Source organism: Megalopta genalis, chromosome 7 (assembly GCF_051020955.1).
Source record: "Megalopta genalis isolate 19385.01 chromosome 7, iyMegGena1_principal, whole genome shotgun sequence".
NCBI lineage: Eukaryota > Metazoa > Arthropoda > Insecta > Hymenoptera > Halictidae > Megalopta > Megalopta genalis.
In genome coordinates, this window is record NC_135019.1 from 2,601,013 (window position 1) to 2,623,753 (window position 22,741).

The following is a 22,741-nucleotide window of genomic DNA, read 5'->3' on the forward strand; positions in this document are numbered from 1 at the left end:
TGACAACTTGAAAATTCCACGCTCGTAGAAAGTCTGATCCTTTTCGGCCAAAAACTGAGTCAAGTGAGATTTTACAGCGTCATCGTCGTTAAAAGTTTTACCACGAAGGGAGTTGTCCAGGGATCGAAATAAGTGGTAATCCGATGGCGCGAGATCAGGGCTATATGGTGGGTGTAACATCAATTCCCAACCAATATCCATGAATTTTTGCCGAGTGGACAAAGACGTGTGCGGCCTAGCATTGTCCTGCTGGAAAATGACACCTTTACGATCGACCAATTCTGGTCGCTTTTCCTTGACCGCTGCATTCAATTCGTCCAGTTGCTAACATTCACGGATAATAAAAAATAACATAATAATAATGATAATAATAATTTTATAATATAACATTTACGGATATCATAAAAATGGGAGTAAGAGACATCTATAACTGAAATCGGCAATTACTTAGTTGCCAACCCAATAAAAGCGACGGAAAGTTGGATGCGAAAGGCACGCGAAGTTGGATGCGGAGTGGATCCCCGTAAACGTCCTCGAACGCCGGCGAATGGCATCGCGGCGGCGCCCGTTCCGCGTGCAATTTCTCGCGTGGCTGACGATTGTTTCTCCGGTGTCCGATGGATCGTTTTCCTCTCGAATTCCCTGGGGATCATCGACAAGCGATTTCTATCAGCTTTATCGAGATTCGTGGTCGGAGCGGATTCCGGTTCGAATTCGTCTTCGGAGCTCTGCCCTGCGCCCGTCGAGAATCCGAGCCAGAAATACACATTTCTCGCGACGCGGTGCGGCTCGGCTCGGCTCGGCGCGATTTGGGGTGGGAACGAGAGGGAAGAAAGCCGGCGGGATAGACGCAGAGAGAACGAGAGAGAGAGAGAGAGAGAGAGAGAGAGAGAGAGAGAGAGAGAGTTTAGAGTGGAGCCAGTAGAGGTGAGATAAGCGAAAATAGAGTATCTATAGTTGTGACGTCGTACGACTTCCCCGAAGCGGCTCCGAGAGCACATGCGAGCACTCGAGAGCCAACGAACGCGCGTGAACGTCGTTTACTCGTTAATTCACGCTTGCCCTCCCCCCTCCCCCCGGTTTCAGCGAGATTTCGGGGGGCCTTCCGTATTCGCGGTCGCGATCCGGGAACAATTGTTTCCCCGTGCGAATATCAGAAAATTATTAACACTGTCGTCTTTGTAGGAGACTGAAAGTGAAAGCGTGTAACCCTTCTGTAACAAAGAAGATAGGTTCCTAGAAAAAAAACAATTAAAATTCTAACCGAAATAAGACGATTTTCGTTGATTAAAATAGCTCTTAACTCGTTACGAAAGCTAAAGATTTACGAGAAATATGAATTACTGTGTTGCACAAAATGCGACGCAAAGTTGACGACGCTTTTGCATTGCTGTCAGCAAAAGTAATGTTATAATCGACGAATATTAATAATAATTGTACTTCATGGAGCTCGATTGAAACTGCAAAATTTCAGTTTAACATAACAAATTAAACGACGCCCAAAAAATAAAGGATTTCAAACGATCTTTTCATATTAATCGTTATTCCAACGCAACATTACAGTGCAACGTTATAATGCAACATTAAAGTGCGCCATCTTGTTCGTCCGAGTTCACGCTATAATCTTGCATACGAGAAAACTGTCTAACTGTTATCGTTGAAGTACCATAACACTATCGTCTTAACCCTTAAATGCACGATTGTTTGTTTTGGATTTTAAAAAATCGTTTTTTATAGGAATGTAGTCATAGGTTACGTAAAAAATAAATAAAAAAATCTAGGTAATAATATTGAGTATTTATTCTAAAAAAAAGTTGTATGTAGACTGTTGGCAACAATATGCGTTTATTACTAAAATTATTGTAGACGTAAACAAATGGTCATGTATTTATATTATCTATTAGTTTAAGAATTTTCACATTATTTATAAATGAAATGCAGCAAAGCAATTGCGATTTTTGTTGTGACACAAAGCAACCTTGCATATAATTACAAGTACAAAGTACTGTACAAAGAAACATCATTTCGTACACATCTAGCTAGTTCCATTATTTATCGACTTTCTCGTTCCCGACTGAAAGCGATGCGCGAAGCATCTCGTTTCAGCGCAAAAGGTTAAACACCCTTAAAATCGCTATCTTCCTGAAACATCGGAAATAAATGTTTCGCAGTAAAACTTTACAGAGTTACACCACCAAATCGCTATCATTTCAACCATTCTATCTCTGAAATAATTCACAGAAGGATAAGAAAAATAAGAGAGCATTCCTTTTCGTCTAATCGAGACGATTGTACGATCGATAGCTCGAATAATTTTTAAGGAAATATCTTAGAAAAACGTCTAGTATTCCATTCCAATCATTCTATCTCTAAAATAATTCACAGAAGGATAAGAAAAATAAGAGAGCATTCCTTTTCGTCTAATCGAGACGATTGTACGATCGATAGCTCGAATAATTTTTAAGAAAATATCATAGAAAAACGTCTAGTATTCCATTCCAATCATTCTATCTCTAAAATAATTCACAGAAGGATAAGAAAAATAAGAGAGCATTCCTTTTCGTCTAATCGAGACGATTGTACGATCGATAGCTCGAATAATTTTTAACGAAATATCATAGAAAAATGTCTAGTATTCCATTTCAATCATTCTATCTCTAAAATAATTCACAGAAGGATAAGAAAAATAAGAGAGCATTCCTTTTCGTCTAATCGAGACGATTGTACGATCGATAGCTCGAATAATTTTTAAGAAAATATCATAGAAAAACGTCTAGTATTCCTTTAGCGTTCGCAGGAACTCGTCCGTGCTCCAGATAATGCGAAACGCGAGCGGAAAGTTCGTTATTTATGCGCGAAGATCTGTGATAACGCGCTCCGCTCCGCTCCGCGCCGCTCGAAACTTCAAGTACGCGGCGGCGGCGGCAGTTTCGAGGCTGATCGAAAAAAGACGAGGCGCGCGACGTTCAATTATGGAAAAAGTAGCACTTCGGCCAACGTGTTCGCGGCAGTTTCTTGCGTCTTTATCATGATTTATTTCGCTGTAGCGTGAAAGAGGTTTGTATTATTAACGGGAGTTTCGCTTCTGATGAACGTACAGGCCCGTAATTCGCGGGCGTGTCCGAGAGAGGGTCGCTTTCGCGTGTAAAAGCGGCTGGAAAATGTAGAGCGACGTTTTATCGGCGCAGAACTTCTACCTACGGAAACTCGCAACGCCGACGATTTATCTTCGCGCGTATGTTTCCGCGCGAGGACTAACGCGTCCGCGCTTTGCTCGCTGTTTCTACTTACGCTGTGCTGGCCGAAAAGCGCTTTTAATCTTTCTCGTAACAAATGCACGATTTTGTATTTGGAACGAATAAATCGTCGCGTAATAATCGCGAGCAGAGTTGCGGAAAATTTGATTCGGGTGACGGATAAAAGATGAGGTAGTCGACGAATAGAATTTTACTCGGCGATGTCGAATGAATATTTATCCAGCTAAAAATTTATTCGAATAGAATTTTATTCGGCGCTGTCGAATGAAAATTTTGTACAGCTAAAAATTTATTCGAATAGGATTTTATTCGGCGTTATGGAATAAAAATTTTGTCCAGCTAAAAACTTATTCGAATAGAATTTTATTCGGCGTTATGGAATAAAAAAATTTTATCCAGTAAAAAACTTATTCGAATAGAATTTTATTCGGCGCTGTCGAATAAAAATTTATTCAGCTAAAAATTTATTCGAATAGAATTTTATTCGGCGCTGTCGAATAAAAATTTTATCCGGCTAAAAATTTATTTGAATACAATTTTATTCGTCGCTGTTGGATAAAAATTTATCCAGCTAAAAACTTATTCGAATAAAATATTAACCAGCACTGTTGAATATATATTCAATCGAATAATTTATTCATCTAGATAAAAATGATTTTGAATACAATTTTATTCGACTAACACTTCCTTTTTATCATAGTTCCATCATATGATTTATCGATTTGACATTCCATTTATTTAGGCGCACTGTCGAATAAATATTCAATCGAATAATTTATTCATCTAGATAAAAATGATTTCGAATGAAATTTTATTCGAATAACACTTCCTTTTTATCATAGTTTCATCATACGAGTTTCATCATATGATTTATCGATTTGACATTCTATTTATTACCTCCATATCACTTTCTCGAATTATTTGAACAAAGGATCTTTTCTTATCGTTTTCATCATTCCATTTAAATCGGAATGGACCAATCTACAGGGTGTCCCAAAAATGTCTCGCAATCCGGAAATAGCGGGTTCCTCAGACCATTTGAAACAGCTTCTTCCTTTACAAAAATGTTCTCCGAGGCACCGTTAACGAGTTATTAACGAAAAACGGTGACCAATAAGAATCGAGTACGGCTGACGCGAGGCGGCCCAGCCAACCAGCGCACGAAGCCCAGTTCCGCTCGTTGGCTCGGTCGCCTCGCGCCAGCCGAGCTCGCCTCTCATTGATCACTGTTTTTCGTTAATAACTCGTTAACTGTGCCTCGGAGAAAACTTTTGTAAAGGAAGAAATTGCTTCAAATGTTCCGAGGAACCCGCCACTTCCGTATTGCGAGACATTTTTGGGACACCCTGTATAAGCCAAAGAAAAAATTAAAAACCATCCAATTGCATCAAAATTTTATTACGATACAATTATTATTAAATAAATAATTACAATATATTATATATATTATATATTATTATATATATATATATTACAATATATAAATTATATAATAAAATAAATACAATTATTATATAAACACGTGCAAGTAAAAATGTCTTTATTCTTCGTATCGCGTAACACAAACACACAAACACACAAACACAAACATAAACACAAACACATGTATCGCCGAAGAATTAAAGATAGTCCACGCGTGCTATCGTTTTGGCCGCGACCGAATAACAGACGTCGATAATCAGACTGCGGAAGCCGACGCTAATTGTCACGACGTGTCGCGCGTTCGGCGCGGTGATGCAACAGACGAAAAAGAAAAAAGAGAAACGAACGCTTATATAAATGCATTATGCATGATCGCGTGCTTCAATGGTTGTTACACACGCCCAAGGCGTTCAATCTCTTCGCGCAATCTAAACTTTCGATCTTTCGAATAACCGGCCCGCTCGAAGGCAACCGTACATTCGCGCCGGTGAAAGGTCAAGCAGCGAGATCGCGGCGCGGCAAACTTCCGAGGAAAATTCGATATTCGCTTCTTGATTCCTCGTTAAACAATTTTCCCGGGAATGACCGTTTAAGGAGCACGTTTGCCTTCCGGTTACGCGCAGCCGTTTAGATCGCGGAATACCATCGGCGAGAGTAAGTTCATCGGGGTGGGGAGGGGAGGGTGCGCAGCCTCGCGCAATTAATATTTCTCGCCGGCGTTCTGCTCGGCTACGCGGAATCGGTCTCTGTCGATATTTCTTGCGCGAAAACGTTCATTATGCAACCGTTCCACCCACCGCCGACGTTCATTAAACCGTCGACGGCACCGTCCGATGTACCATATGAAATTGTAATCTGCGCGAAACCGAATACAATTTCGCGTATCGTGTATCACAAACCCGGCGAAACACGATCCCCGTTCTCAGCCTTGGATGCGCGTCTTAATGTAATTAATTGAACCGCTCGGTGCATCGCGGACTAGTTGTTGCATTGGAGGGGCGACGAATTTTCTTGGTGAATCGATCGTTTTTGCTTGTGTTTGTCAGCATTTTTGCGAGCGCGCCGCAACAACGTGTCACAAATGGCGCAATAGTAAATCAAATAGTAAATTAAGTAGTAAAGTAATAGTAAATTAAAAAAAGAAGCTTAACAATATTTGTGTTTCTGAGCTTTTGTGCGAGCGCACCGCAAATGGCATAGTAGTAAATTAAAATCAATAGTAAATTAAATAGTAAATTAAAATCAATAGCAAATTAAATAGTAAATTAAATAGTAAATTAAATAGTAAATTAAATAGTAAATTAATAGTAAATTAAAAACAAAAGCTTAACAATATTTGTGTTTCTGAGCATTTGTGCGAGCGCACCGTAAATAGCGTAATAGTAAATTAAAATCAATAGTAAATTAAATAGTAAATTAAATAGTAAATTAATAGTAAATTAAAGAAAAAAGCTTAACAATATTTGTGTTTCTGAGCATTTGTGCGAGCGCACCGCAAATGGCGTAATAGTAAATTAAAATCAATAGTAAATTAAATAGTAAATTAAATAGTAAATTAAGTAGTAAATTAATAGTAAATTAAAAAAAGAAAGCTCAACCATTTTTATAAGAGACGTCGTGGAACGTGTATTAACCCTTAGCACTCGAATAGCGACTCCGAGGCACCACTATTTTTAGTTTATTATCTGTGTCATTGTTTAAATTAATTTTTTACATTGTTAAATTGGTTTGTATTTAAGGAGTCGTTAAAAATGTCGATAACATTAATTCTGGTAAATTAATTGAAATAAATTTCCTACGTATATAAAGAGTATTTTTCAATTTCTCAGCGCTTAAAAAATCTAAGGTTACGTCGAACTGTTTCGAAAAGTATTAATCGTCTCGCGTTGATCAATTATGTCGGTTAAAAAACAAAATAATTGTACATTTTATTTAAAGCGTTCTATTTATAGAGCGATTATGCTTCCACATATTTGTACACATTTTTTCGAACATCCAACACGGTTTATTCGCGTTACCAACTCTTTTAACACTAAACCTATCGAGCAATAAAAGCAATTTTCCTATAAATCTCAAATAAAAATCTCAAATATAAATATTTCTGTCATAATGTACGTTTTAATCGGCAAATTGATTCGATCAATTTCTACGAAAGAGTTCGTCCAATTTATAACCCTTTGCACTCGAGTGGCGACTCTGAGGCGCCGCTAATATTTGTTATATCACCTTTCAAGATAATTTCGACATTAACAAAGTTCACATTTGAAACACTGTTAAGAATGCAACTGTTGCGCGAGTCGCAAGAGTCGATTTTCATACACGCATAAAATGCATGTTCTCATATAAAATAGAAATACTGTAAGTTAGAAAAATAATTTCATATTTTCAGTTGAGATAGCTTCGAGTGCAAAGGGTTAACAATTTTGCGCTCGGTCGAAACGTCCAATCTTTTGTCTTCGAAAAAGCGAGACGATCGTCGCGAGACGAATTAAATTAACAATTAATTCAATACACTTGAAAAGAGAGATATCGAGTTCTGATGAAGAAAACTATATTCTAAAACGTTCAAATTGTATTCTGAAATTTTTGCATCACGATAGTATTGCCAGTTTTTGAGCGACAGTTGTTCGAAAACCGTGCGAGCCGTGTTCGAGCGACCCGGCACGACTTACGTTGCGTTTCGCATAGAAAATGTGACAGCGGAGAGTTCGAAGAAACAATGTGAAATCGTCGCTCGGTGCTAAGTGGTAAAGACCATCGTAAGCCCTACTAAATTGTTATTATTAAATTCGATAAATTGAATCAGTATAGCCGAGCGTTCACAACAAACACCTGCCTGTGAAAAATGTGACAGCGAAGGGTTCGAAGAAACAATGTGAAATCGTCGCCGGTCATTTCGAGCGGCGCGGTAGATGCTCGGTGCTAAGTGGTTAAAGACCAACGTAAGACCTACTAAATTGTTATTATTAAATTCGATAAATTGAATCAGTATAGCCGAGCGGTTCACAACAAACACCTGCCTGTGCCAAAATCTCGAACGCAGCCCGTCACTGCTCAAGAAAGACTGGCACATTCGCAGAACCGATGCACGCGCGACTCCGACGGATGCAACGTTCGCGGAACAACTGAACGGACTTTGGATCGCATTATTGTTTCGGTGGCGGCCCCGTCTTCCAGGTAGAGCCATGGACACAGACCCCACTCTGTGCTCAATAATCCGCCGATTTTCTGGCACGTTTTTCACAGTCTTGCTCCGTATTTCCTCAGCTGAATTCGTGTAGGGGTTACCGGCGCTCAATTTGTCGCATGACTCGAAAACTGGCGACACTGTTGAGACTCAAAAATTTCAGAATAATATTTGAACATTTTATAACATTGTTTTCGTCAGTAGTACTCGATGCAGTAATGTTTCTTTAATTGACGCTCAGATTGTGCACGAAAATGGACAATTTGGGAAGAGGAGATATTCTAGATATATTCTATATTTATATATATTATTATATTATATTATTTATCATATTATATTTATTTATTATATTTATATTTATTTATATTACATTATATTATATTATTTATCATATTATATGTATTTATTATATTTATATTGTATTTATATTTATTCATATTTTATTATATTATATTATATATTCTATATTCTATATTTACATAGAAATATATATGTATAGTATTTATATCGGATTAAAACAAAGTTGTATCTTGCAAAACATAATATTTGAACATTTAATAACATTATTTTCGTCAGTAGTATTCGATACAGTAATGTCTCTCTAATTGACGTTCATATTGCGCATGAAAATAGACAATTTGAGAAGAGGAGAGACGATTATTCGAGCCTTGCAGCTCGTTTTTGTAGTTGTCGATAATTCGTGACTATTCTAAGCTTCAATAAGGGAGACATTACTGTATCTCTCTTCTCAAGTGTATTGAATTAATTGTTGATTTAATTCTTCTCGCGACGATGTCGCTTTTTAGAAGACAAAAAATTGGTAGAAGTAAATTATGTAGAAGTTGTATTTTTCACATTATATTCTATATTTATATATACTATTATGTTATATTATTTATCATATTATATTTATTTATTATATTTATATTTATTTACATTTTATTATATTATATTATTTATCATACTATATTTATATTGTATTTATATTTATTCATATTTTATTACATTATATTATATATTCTATATTCTATATTTACATAGAAATATATACGTACAGTATTTATATCGGATTAAAACAAAGTTGTGTCTTGCAAAACATGACCTTTTTGTTATAAACGACAGTACAAATTATAAATAACAATACTTAAATAAGCGTTAGGTGACGCGACAATGTCGATGCGTTGAAATAGATTTATTCAGAATCGCGAGCATGTTATATTTGCTTGTTACGACGACGATCGTTTCTTGCAGCACGATTGTTTCCCAATTGTACTACTCGTTGTTTCAGCATAGTAAGCGAAACGAATTTTACGTTAACCGCGAGGCCTACGATCGAGCATCCAGTTTTATGTATTTACTATCGAGCGATTAAACGACGTTTCGCAAACAGTTTCATTGACATTGATTGTAGAAGCATTTTGGCCGAAGTTAGTGGCCGGTACGCAGCAAGTATTACATGAGATGCATCTGGCAACGGCGCCAACTTGATTAACTATTGCCGTACAATGTGAATGTTCTTGTTTACACCGGTGAAAAATAAACGTCTACTGGGAAACGTATTTTCCTGCAAGAAGCATCGCGTGCTCGACGGTGTGCTTGTCATTCAAAATAGAACGTGCAATTATTTCATGTTTCAACTGACAAAATTGATCGACGCGCAACGATTAACACTTTTCAAAATGGTTTTACGTTTCTTAGATTTTTTAAGCGTCGAAAAAGGTTCCCAAAAAGGTTTAAACGACAGGCTTCTCAATTTTTATTTTTCTCTAAAAGAGGAAATATGTTTCTGTTTCATTTCTGTTCTTTTTACGATTGATTTCGACAATTTATATTGGGAGTCGCAAAATTATTGTACTTTCGGGAAATGAGGGGATTCCTGAGATCATTTGAAGCAACTTTTTCCTATACAAAAATTTTCCCCGAGGCTTCGTTCACGAGTTATTAACGAACAAACAGTGACCAATGAGAGGCAAGCTCGATTGGCGCGAGGCGGCCGAGCCAACGAGCGGTCGACGCCCAGATCCGTCCATTGGCTCGGCCGCCACGCGTCAGCTGCTCTCGTCTCTCATTGGTCACCGTTTTCCGCCAATAACTCGTAAACGAAGCGGCAGATTGCATTTTCGCAAAGGAAAAAGTTGCTTGAAATGATCTCAGGAACCCCTCATTTCCCGGAAGTGCCATAATTTTGGAATATACATAACCGATATAACCTCTCTCTCTCTCTCTCTCTCTCTCTCTCTCTCTCTCTCTCTCCCTCTTTCGGACTATCGTTATATCGGACTAAAACAAAGTTGTATCTTGCAAAACATGACATTTTGTTATAAAATAAGACGAGGCGCGTGCACAACAGTATCGAGTAACTTTCGAGGAGTTTCGAGGCTCGCTCTGACACGGCACGCGCGTCGCTATAAAAAGGACAATCGAAGTTCCTCCTTGTTGCGGCGCTAATCCGACGAGGTTAAATGAAATTCGACCACCTGTTGAAATAAGGTAATTCGTAGACTTGATTTGTGAGCCAGTTCCTTGTATTCGTCGCCCCCTCCCCCGCGACATCTATCGATTGGTTTCGATCTGTTTGTCATTGAGATTATTTATAAACTGTTTGTGCAATTAAAATGATTCGCTGTTTATGCGGACGCACAAGTACAAATAGATCGGAGCTGAAACATCGTCGTTCGACGACGGGATTCTCTCTCGCGTATCGTTCCATTGACATCGATATCATTCGGCTCGCATGAATTCTGTTCGAGATAAATCTCTATAGGCGAAAATCGATGGCCCGGCCCGTATTCATTATTCACGGGCTGGTATTAATTTTCCCGGGCTTTCTTGATGCGAATTAATTTATTACTTGTCACCGACGCGACGCAACTTCGTTCCGTACATTTATCGCTTTCAATGGTGCCCCGCTACGCAGCTGTGCATCGTAATTCCGCTGCCGCGTCGCAAAATAATTATTTCGAACGTTTCTCCTTTGCGCATCGCCAATTTCTTGATTTTCGAACCGTTCATTTGCACACGCGTTCCGTTCAATTCTCGCCGAATAAGTTTCTCGTCACCGCGACAATATTTTCCGGCATTTATTCTTTCGATGTAATAATTGTAATATTAATTAATTGTAATAATTATAATAATTGTAATAATATTAATATAGTTAATATAATATTAATATAATAATTCGCGCGGTTGAAAATATTTCGGCGAATTTACGACAAATTCGCGGTAAATTTTCTACTTTGAAAAATACAATAGTTTACTAAAGTAATGTCTCCCTTACTGACGCTCAGGTTGTACAGTAATGTCTCCATTACTGACGCTCAGGTTATACAGTAATGTCTCTCTAATTGACGCTCAGATTGTCCACGAAAATGGACCATTTAGAAAGAGGAGATACGATTATTCGAACCTTGCGACTCGTCTTTATGGTCGTTGACATATATATAATATAATATAATATAATATAATATAATATAATATAATATAATATAATATAATATAATATAATATAATATAATATAATATAATATAATATAATATAATATAATATAATATAATATAATATAATATAATATAATATAATATAATATAATATAATATAATATAATATAATATAATATAATATAATATAATATAATATAATATAATTTAATATAATATAATATAATATAATATAATATAACCATAAAAAACGAGCAGCAAGGCTCGAACAATCGTATCTTCTCTGTCAAAATTCTCCATTCTTGTGGACAATCTGAGCGTAAATTAAAGAGATATTACGGTACATCGCGCTTGAAAATATTTCGGCGAATTTACGCCAAATTCGCGGTAAATTTTCTACTTTGAAAAATACAATAGTTTACTAAAGTAATGTCTCCCTTACTGATGCTCAGGTTGTACAGTAATGTCTCCCTTACTGACGCTCAGGTTGTACAGTAATGTCTCCCTTACTGACGCTCAGGTTATACAGTGATGTCTCTCTAATCGACGCTCAGATTGTCCACAAAACTGGACAATTTAGAAAAAGGGGATACGATTATTCGAACCTTGCGACTCGTTTTTATGGTCGTTGACAATTGATAACCATAAAAAGCGAGCAACAAGTCTCGGACATATTTCGAGAGTTTGAAGATACTTGGCGCATTTGCGCCAAATTTGCGGTAAATTTTCTACTTTGAAAAATATTAATTTACCATGGTCGATCTCTCGTACTCGACAGGTAGCAGCATCCCCTAATCCAAGGTCGCTAATTACCAGCCCCCAAATCGATGGCGCCGCCAGAACGGTTTCCTAGAAATATTTCGCTGGGTCTCGTCACGTTCCAGCGGGACCGTTGCATTATTAAAACCGTTGCTTCGATCGCGAGATGAACATGCGAGAAAAAGTACGTAACTTCTCCCGCAGCGTCGAAGTCGAGTATCGAGCGTTCGCCTCGTAGCGCTAACTACAGCCTAACTAGTCTCTGCCCGGATATTCGCCGGGGTCAACGGACAGGAAAGGGAGTTCAGACTCGGCACGGGTAAACATAACCACCCCGCTAACTGTTTCGTTACCATAAAGTGGGTAAATAATATTGATTCGCGTTCTTCTGTCACCGACACTCGCCACTCCCCTCTGGCTCCCCCCCCCCCTCCGGTCGACCATTCTTTCTCGGCCAATCAGAAAATCCTTTCAGCTCGTAATTACTCGCCGTTAACGGCCGATACCGATAGCTGAAAATTCCTCCGACATTCGACAAGTCCGAGCTTCATCGTTATTAGCAAACCGCGCCTAAATGCAACAACTGTACGACATTTATTTTAGTATATTATATATATAGTGTTATATAAAATAGTGTTAAAATAGTGTTATATAGCGTTATATATTATAAAAATAGTATATATGTAAATATACGATATTTATTTATTTATATATATACTATTTTTATATGTAACGCTATATAACACTATTTTTAGTACTTTTGTATTTATTTTTGTATGCATTTTATTTTTATGTTAGTATTATACAATAGTATTATCATTATTATTATTATTAATAATTTTTCTAAATAATAATAATATTGTAATTATTAGTATTATACAATTTACCGAATTAATTTTTTGACGACTGTCGAAAAAAATCGAGAAGCGATTACGTAGAAAACATAGAACATAGGAAATAAGTTTTATTAAAAATTATGTAATAATAGAAATTATTAAAAAGTGACTTTCGATACTTTTGGTAGGATAGTGTTAAATAGAAATGATTAAAAAGTGTCTTTCGACACCTTTGGTAGAAATAGTGTTGTGAAATGATAATAGTGAAATGATTAAAAAGTGTCTTTCGACACCTTTGATAGAAATAGTGTTAACGAACACATTTTTTGCTTTATTCTGGATCATACGATCTTCAAATTAAACGATGAAAATGATTATTTAAGGAAACATTCGCAATCTTTCATACAATTAGAGAAAACTCATCGAAATTCGCGATATTAGCGAATCATAATACCGATAGCCTAAATTTCAATACAGCCTGATATTCTACAGATCCGAACGTAATTTCTACTTTATCTTGGATACATCAGCCTTGGAATTTAACTATAATAATGAGTACTCGAGTAAGCGTCCGTAATTTCTCGCGCGACGAAAGAAAATTAGATGAAAGAGAAAAACCACGATAAAATGAAATAAGTTACTTGCTATAACGAATAAACATGGTCTGAAGCATGTCGTGTTTGGTCTCATTTTAATTGGAAGAATCTGACCAATATGTTAAACAAATTTTCATGTATAAAAACATTAGAGATAGAAAATTTTATTCACATCAATATTCCAAACCGCTGCCTTTTTTGCCGATTGCCTCGGCAACCATAAAAGCCAGCCGCGATGCTCGAAGAATCGTATCCGAGTGTCCATCGATTACCGATTTCAATTCCGATCTCCGGGCCATCTGAAGAGAATTCGCTGTATTCGCATAAACGACCCGCCCAATATTTTGCTCGAGAGAAGAAAATCCACCGAAAGGAACAAACTCGCGACGTTTGCGAACGTAAAATTAAAAATTATCCAAAGTTCGGATTGCCTTATATTTTTATTAAAAATTCAATGCAGTTTCCACTCCATTTGCTACACATTAACCATCGAACGTGTCCACGGAAACGAGCGTTCGAGTAAATATTCATAGTCCTTTATGCGACACGAAAGGAAAACTCATCGAAAGAATTAAACTTCCGATGTGGTCGTTAGTATTTCATTCCGCCCCGGGCTTATTATAGCGCGCGCGTTCGCCCATCTCTAAATTCTCCCTAATTGGCGCTCCAATTATTTACAAAAATAGACAATTTGGAAAGAGGCGACACGATTATTTGAGCCTTGCATCTCGTTTATGTAATTGTTAACAATCGGTAATTATAAAAATGAGCCGGGAGGCTGGAATAATCGTGCGTCCTCTTCCCAAATTGTTCATTTTTGTATGCAATCTGAGCGTCAATTAGGGAGACATTACTGTATTTCGTACCTGCCGTGTTCGACGAGTATACTCGTCGTCGCTCGAAGAGGCACCGCAGCTACCTAATTAATATTCGAACACCTTTTGAGACGGTGTAACTTTTCTTTGAAACTAGACTAAACGACTTAGACTTTCTCGCGACGTTCGAGGCGCTTGTTTATTGTACAATGACTGAAATACCTTTTTTCTTTTCTTGTAAATTTTGCTGTTACTTGGAATTACAGTAAAAAGAAAAATCTCACGTTTTATATCGACTTTTTTATCTAACGAAAATTGTAGAAATGCGCGCCGAAAATTTTGTTGAAATCGATCGACGTTTTCACGAGTTACGAACAATCGAATATAGCGAAGATCGCAATTTTCCAACGATCAAAAAATCTGCGAGTAATCTAGAGATTATGATTGTATTTCATTCCGCCCCGGGCGTATTATAGCGCGCGCGTTCGCCCATCTCGCCTCTTCGCCGGCTCCGTCGCGCGCTCCTCGTAAAACGGCCGACCATAAGTCGGCGGAACATCGAGCGATCGATGCCAGCCGTATCGGTGTCCACGATGTCTTGGACCGTCGTTCGCGTTCCCATCGTTCGTTTCGTTCATTTGATTTCATTTCGTTCGCCCCGAATTTCGTCGGCCGTTCTCCGCGCGAGAATACACACATCGATTACTTCGGCGAGCCCCACGAAACCGGCCTCCCTTCCTCTAGGCCCCGAGACTATAATAGCAGGAAGGGAATTTTTTCATTAAATGTCACCCTCGCACGGCGCGCAATCTCCCAAGTGTATCGATTGTTGTCTCGATTTTCGCGGACAACGTCCGAGAAGATACGTTTTCAACGATCGTCGTCATACGTTGTTCAACGATCTTCGGCTTTTTCTTGGATTCCGTATATCGCTGGCGGGAAATATTCGATCGAAATCGTGAGTAAAAGATTGAACGGATTCGAAGTTCTTGTCTTTTTTAATAATTGTGAAATAATGCATCGTGCAATAATTACAGCGGCGTTGAAAGGGCAATTGTAGTAAATTTTTCCTAATTTTTGCTTCAGCTTGCGAACAATAATGGACAATTTGGGAAGAGGAGATGCGATTATCCGAGCCTCGCGACTCGTTTTTATAATTATTGACGATCGGCAATTGTAGAAATAAGTCGCGAGACGGTCAGTCGTTCGAATGCAATTAGTTTTCGCAATTAATCGGTAGATTTGCTCTTTTCAATAAAGCGAAAGGCTTCTAGAAATTTGAAAAAGAAATCAGCAAACGATTCGCCCTACGTTCGCACGTGTTTCATTCATTTTAACATTCATTTCATTCATTTTCACACGTTATCATTCATTTTATTTCCTTTCATCGCGAGTATTATCGCTTATAATACTCGATTATAATACTCGATTATTATACTAGCGATTATTATCGCTTGTAATACTCGATTATAATACTCGCGAGTATTATCGCTTATAATACTCGATTATAATACTCGATTATAATACTCGCGAGTATTATCGCTTATAATACTCGATTATAATACTCGATTATTATACTAGCGATTATTATCGCTTGTAATACTCGATTATAATACTCGCGAGTATTATCGCTTATAATACTCGATTATTATACTCGCGATTATTATCGCTTGTAATATTCGATTATAATACTTGCGAGTATTATCGCTTATAATACTCACGAGTATTATCGCTTATAATACTCGATTATAATACTCGATTATTATACTAGCGATTATTATCGCTTGTAATACTCGATTATAATACTCGCGAGTATTATCGCTTATAATACTCGATTATTATACTCGCGATTATTATCGCTTGTAATATTCGATTATAATACTTGCGAGTATTATCGCTTATAATACTCACGAGTATTATCGCTTATAATACTCGATTATAATACTCGATTATTATACTAGCGATTATTATCGCTTGTAATACTCGATTATAATACTCGCGAGTATTATCGCTTATAATACTCGATTATAATACTCGATTATAATACTCGCGAGTATTATCGCTTATAATACTCGATTATAATACTCGCGAGTATTATCGCTTATAATACTCGATTATAATACTCGATTATTATACTAGCGATTATTATCGCTTGTAATACTCGATTATAATACTTGCGACTAAAAATCTGATCCCAAACTTTAGAGCGTTTATTGAGCGTTTTTATAATTGCTGATAATCGGTAACTATAAAATTGAGTCGCGAGGCTCGAATAATCGTATCTCCTCTTCCCAAATTGTCCGAATTGTCTTCCCAAATTTTTGTTTACAAGCTGAAGAAAAATTAGAGAGAATTTACTATGTACACGCATGAACAGTTCGTTCGTAAGAACAAATATTATATTTTCAGTAACCATGCTTGATCGACTTTGTCGGACAAAGGCTAATCACGAACCGTAACGAAATAATGTAAATCCAATAAAAAAAATGTATTCACGAGACAGAAAAATTGTATCAACAATTACGTGAACGTCCTAAACGAATCCTACTCTATACAGTTATTTACTTCGTTCGACAAACTGATTATAACCCGGAGTGTCTATTAACGTTGGTTATTTGCTCTGTCATCAACGCAACCCATAAAATGGACCTGTAATCGCATTTTCTGATTTCATAATTTTGCACGACAGATTGATGTCGCTGCTTTTAGTTGGCGGATTCGATTACGTTATAACGAGATCCCGGTTGGGACACAATTACAATTAAACTCCGTGAAAGGTTGATCTCCGCGTGGTTACCTCCGCGCGTCACAATTCGGACTGCGTCGAAAAATACAGCTCGAGCCTCTTGCGAGTGCGTTTGTTTGATTTTTTTCTCGTCATAAACAACGCGCCGGAATCGTCGATCGTACTCTTTACTTGCAAGTGTAGACCGCGGATTTTTATGCGCAGAATAAAAATTCTGCGCGTCCTTGTGAAAGAGACACGAACCGCATAAAACATTTATTTCCCTTTTGAACGATTTTAAACGAGTGATTAATTTTAACGAGTTAATTGCTTTTATAATTGCGTCACTGTGTTTTGCGTTTTATCCGCTCATTTTTTGTTATCACGGATGCGTAAAATCCACGGTCTTTTCGTAAGCATCCAAGCATTTATGAATAGTATAGTCAGTTTTCGCTTGATACAGTAATGTCTCTCTAATTGACCCTCAGATTGTGCACAAAAATGGACAATTTTGGAGGTAGAGATACGATTATTCGAGCCTCGTTTTTTATGGCTATCGATTGACAACAACTATAAAAACGAGCTGCAAGGCTCGAACAATCGTATCTCCACTTCCCAAATTGGCCATTTTTGGGCACAATTTCGGCGTCAATTAGGGAGACATTACTGTAATTTCATTTCATTAACAGTATTTTTGCGTTGAAATTGTTTCGCTGCGCTGGCACAGCCAATCGAATTCAGCGTCGGTTTTCAAAACTCCCAAAATTAAAATTAAAATTAAAAAATTGAAATTAAAATTAAAATTAAAATTAAAATTAAAATTAAAATTAAAATTAAAATTAAAATTAGGAATTAGGAATTAGGAATTAGGAATTAGGAATTAGGAATTAGGAATTAGGAATTAGGAATTAGGAATTAGGAATTAGGAATTAGGAATTAGGAATTAGGAATTAGGAATTAGGAATTAGGAATTAGGAATTAGGAATTAGGAATTAGGAATTAGGAATTAGGAATTAGGAATTAGGAATTAGGAATTAGGAATTAGGAATTAGGAATTAGGAATTAGGAATTAGGAATTAGGAATTAGGAATTAGGAATTAGGAATTAGGAATTAGGAATTAGGAATTAGGAATTAGGAATTAGGAATTAGGAATTAGGAATTAGGAATTAGGAATTAGGAATTAGGAATTAGGAATTAGGAATTAGGAATTAGGAATTAGGAATTAGGAATTAGGAATTAGGAATTAGGAATTAGGAATTAAAATCAAAATTAAAATTAAAATTAGAAATTAAAAGCTCCTTAAATTTATATCAGAGCATGAACAAGACGCTATATGTCAACGTTATGTCAATTATGGTGCACGCAAAGTTTGATCATCGCATAGCAACACTCTCGGATTTTTTAACAGTAATTTTTAACAGTAAATTCTCCCTAATCGACGCTCGGATCGTGAACAAAAATGGAGAATTTGCGAAGAGTAGATACGAGAGGAAATTCCGACTTCTGTCTCCACTTTCCAAATCGTCCATTTCTTTCGCATTTTCATCGCACAATCCGAGCGACAATCACGGAGAATTTATCGTACACTGTCTCGTTTTCCAGACACTTTTGCGAATTCGTAATATTGCAGTCTATTTTTCAATTTATCTCGCCGAACGATAAATTTAGATACGCCGCGAAATCTGTCCTTGAAGAAGAGATGAAAAAAGCATCGTCGAGTCGCACGGTAATGAAATTTAAATAAAAGGGAGTCGCGCGCGTCGTTTAAAATAGATCTCTCTTTAAAAATAAATGACGGACCGTGGGGCGTTCGTTAAAGGAATATCCGTGTTTACTAACAACGACTGGCCACCGCCTTGCTATACGGAAAATGATTAATTACAAGCTTGGGTAACCGAGTGAAATAAAATGAAAATTTCTTTCAGGGTTCAGCGAGCATTTTCTCGAACGTCACCGCTCGCCCGCGTCGTTCGTACGTGCCGCCTCCATACGTGTGTGTGTGCCTGTGTGCATGTGTGTATGTGTGTGTGTGTGTGTGTATTGTGTATGTGGGAGTTCATTTAACCGACGGAAAAGCGGCAACGTGTATTCTCCCGGTTATCTCATTTTAAAGCGATCTGCTCTTTCATTTTCCCCGAAAGTGATTCTACAGTCGATTGTTCTTAACTGAACAATAATTCGCAGTCTGCTGCCCGTCGATTTTACAATGCAAAACGGGCAATCGCATTTTTACGGGGGCCGGTATTCGTGTATCGATTCAATTAATTCGCATCGCTTGTGCTTCGTTATAAAGACAACCCTCGATATAGCTGGCCCGCAGCTACGGCCCGTCGAAATCCACGGCAACGAGGTCCACAAATTTTATAGCACCTTCAGAAGCTAGCTGATGCATTACCGTACTCGAGAAACGCGCGGAGCGTTAAGGCTTAATAATGTAACCGTTGTTTCAGTCACAGGACTCGATTTCATACGCATAAAATGCACTTTGTCGTATAAAATGAAAATATTACGAGCCTAAAAAGTTACATTATTTTTTCAGTTAAAATAGCTTCGAGTGCAAAGGGTTCAATTATTTTAGAAAGCAGCGGTCATGATGATCGATATCGAATAAAAAACCCTTGAATCATTCGACTTGCTGACCTGAAAAAACTGCTGCTCCCACTAAGCTGTCGCTCTGTAGCGCACAATGTAGCATGAAATTGCGATTCGTGCGACCGCGATCGGATGAGCTCGGTATAGCGGGAATCATCTCATCGAAATATTCCCCGGGGTGCGAAGAAATGTGCGTGTTACACTGTTCCCGACCCCCCTCACCCCCCTCGCATCGACAATAGCGATGCGTCGCCGCGTGGATTCCTCGAGCAATCATTCGGGATAAGGTGTTAGCCGGCCGATCTCGAGCACAAAGGCAGCCAACAGCTGGCAGTGATACGGATTTCAATGGACGCGGACCGCTTTTGATAGATATTGCGTTCGAAGAACAATGAACGTACCTCTTCCAGGTCCGTTCCGCACAAAGGACGATAATCAATCGGGATTCGACGGGAAAGATGCATCTGTCATCTTGCTGGCTCAATACCTAAGACGCGCTGTCATATTCGCGGACGACGGTGCGGATGATCCAGAAACGATTCATCTTCGACGAAGCATTTGAGACTCGAGTGGCGAACCTTCTGTGAGAAAGTGCTGGTAGACGATATAAACTGATATGAAATTGTTAGGAAAAAAGCACTACTTTTTGATATTTGGTATTCTCTTCTTTTGGAAAGAAATTTTACCTAGAAATGTTAAAATGACAGGCTTCTCGGTTTTTATTTTCCTTTAAAAGAGGAAATATGTTCCTATTTAATTTTTGTTTTTTTTTTAAGATTGATTTAGGCGATTTATAGTGGATGTCCCAAAATGATGGTATTTCCGGGAAATGAGGGGTTCCTGAGGTTATTTCAAGCAACTTTTTCCTTAGCGAAAATGCAATCCAAGGCTTCGTTTACGAGTTATTAACGAAAAACGTTGACCAATGAGAGAAGAGTCCGGCTGGCGATCAGCTGACGCTTGGCAGCCTCGCGTCAGGCGAGCTCGCCTCTCATTGGCCACTGTTTTTCGCTAATAACTCGTAAACGAAGCCGCGGATTGCATTTTCGATAAGGAAAAAGTTGCTTCAAATGACCTCAGGAATCTCTCATTTCCCAAAAGTACCATAATTTTGGGAGAGAGAGACAAACCCTGTACTTCGCATAAAGATCCGTAGTTTATGTTATGACTGACAATAGTAATTTTTCTTCGAGCTTAATTCATCTTATTTTAATTTCTTGTCTTCACAAAAGAAATTGATAAAATTGATAATTACATGATATTGATTATATGTACTATCACTGTGTTTAACAAATTATATTAGTACAATTATGGTTGAATCGGTTGAATTTTTATGGCAAGTCGAAGTGAGACTACTCACTGTTTCCGTTGTTAATAATTAATTCAGTGCCGCGCGAGCCACGTAAAGGTAATACTAATTTTTAACTTGGTTTTTGAAATTCATTTTTATTGTAATATATTGAACAAACAGAATGTTACTAGAATTTGTAAAATACAAAGTAGCTAAACCAATATTTCCTATGGAAAATTTTCACTTTCTAGTTTCGGTTTCGTTAATTAAAATGACTTTGATACTCTGTGAATTTTTCGAGCCGACATTCTGCACTTAACGTGTTAATTAGGCTCGCTTCGCGCATCTGATCCTTGCAATGTTTGAACCTTTCACCTCTATCTCGGCCCGGAAATTTGCCGAACCGTTTCCAGAGCGATTACGCAAATTCTTTGTGTAACATGTAGTCGGCAAGGGTTGGAAACTGCCTTCCCCATTGCGAGGAACGAGTATGCAAGTACTTGGCGAAACGTTATGCGGCGAAACTTTTTTCAAGGCACATTTGAATTTCAATGCGCGCCGCGTTCCATTTAACTTGTCGGCTAAAATATTATGGTGTCCCGCAAGACATTTTCCATTCTCCATCTCGCACGAACAAAGCCCCTTCGTTGACAAATTCCGTAAGCCCAAAATTATGAAAAACGAGTTAATTGTGGAAACAGCTAGTGTCGAGAACAGTTGTTTTATTTATCGATTAAAATTGCGTATATTTTCTTTTATGATTAGTTATACATTATATATTTATTTTATTACATTAATTTTATTACATTATTTTTATTTGTTACGTTATATTTATTTTATTCCATTAATTTTATTACATTATTTTTATTTGTTACGTTATATTTATTTTTATTACATTAATTTTATTATATTATTTTTATTATTATTATATTACATTATTTTATTACATTAATTTTATTACATTATTTTTATTTATTACGTTATATTTATTTTATTACATTATTTTTATTTATTACATTACATTTATTTTATTACATTATTTTTATTATTATGATATTACATTATTTTATTATTAAAACTTCTAGATTTTTCAGCATCGAGTCTAAATTTCGTCGCGTTATATTGCTAGAGATAGTATGCTAGATTATTTTTCCTATTGCCGATCGAATAATTTGCACCGTCCGACGAACGCGCCGCATTCAAAAATTTCGCTACGTATCAGTACATGAGCACAGGGTATCACTTTATATTTGTTTTCACAGCAGACGCGTCCACGAGCTCCTGTGAATGCGAGTGCGATCACAATGCGGCTGTCCACCCATGCGTAAACGCGTATCACTGACAATGCATTCCCGACTTTAGCGATCGAAAAACTCGGGGCGAATATCTGGCTCGTTGTTTCGACCAGTTCTGATGACTTCCAAAGCGCATTTCTCCGGCGAAAAGCTTGAACAAGTCGCCCTTTGTCACGGTTTCGCAAAAAGTACTGTTCACGTTTCGTAATATACAGGGTGTCTTAAAAATGTCTCGCAATCCGAAAATGGCGGATTCTTCGAGTCATTCGAAGCAACTTTTTCCTTTACAAAAATTTTCTCCGAGGCACCGTTAACGAGTTATTAACGAAAAACAGTGACCAATGAGAGGCGAGCTCGGCTCGCGCGAGGCGACCGAGCCAATGAGCGGAACTGGGCTTCGCGCGCTGGTTGGCTGGGCCGCCTCGCGTCAGCCGTACTCGATTCTTATTGGTCACTGTTTTTTCGTTAATAACTCGTTAACGGTGCCTCCGAGAAAATTGTTGTAAAGGAAGAAGTTGCTTCAAATG

General features: G+C 37.5%; 1 protein-coding gene across 2 annotated transcripts in view; it reads left to right on the forward strand.

Annotated features, from left to right (window-relative positions):
- Positions 1–22,741, forward strand: part of Rgk3 (Rad, Gem/Kir family member 3) — a 102,839-nt gene that overhangs the window by 23,358 nt on the left and 56,740 nt on the right. The gene's annotated exons all lie outside the window — the stretch shown is intronic.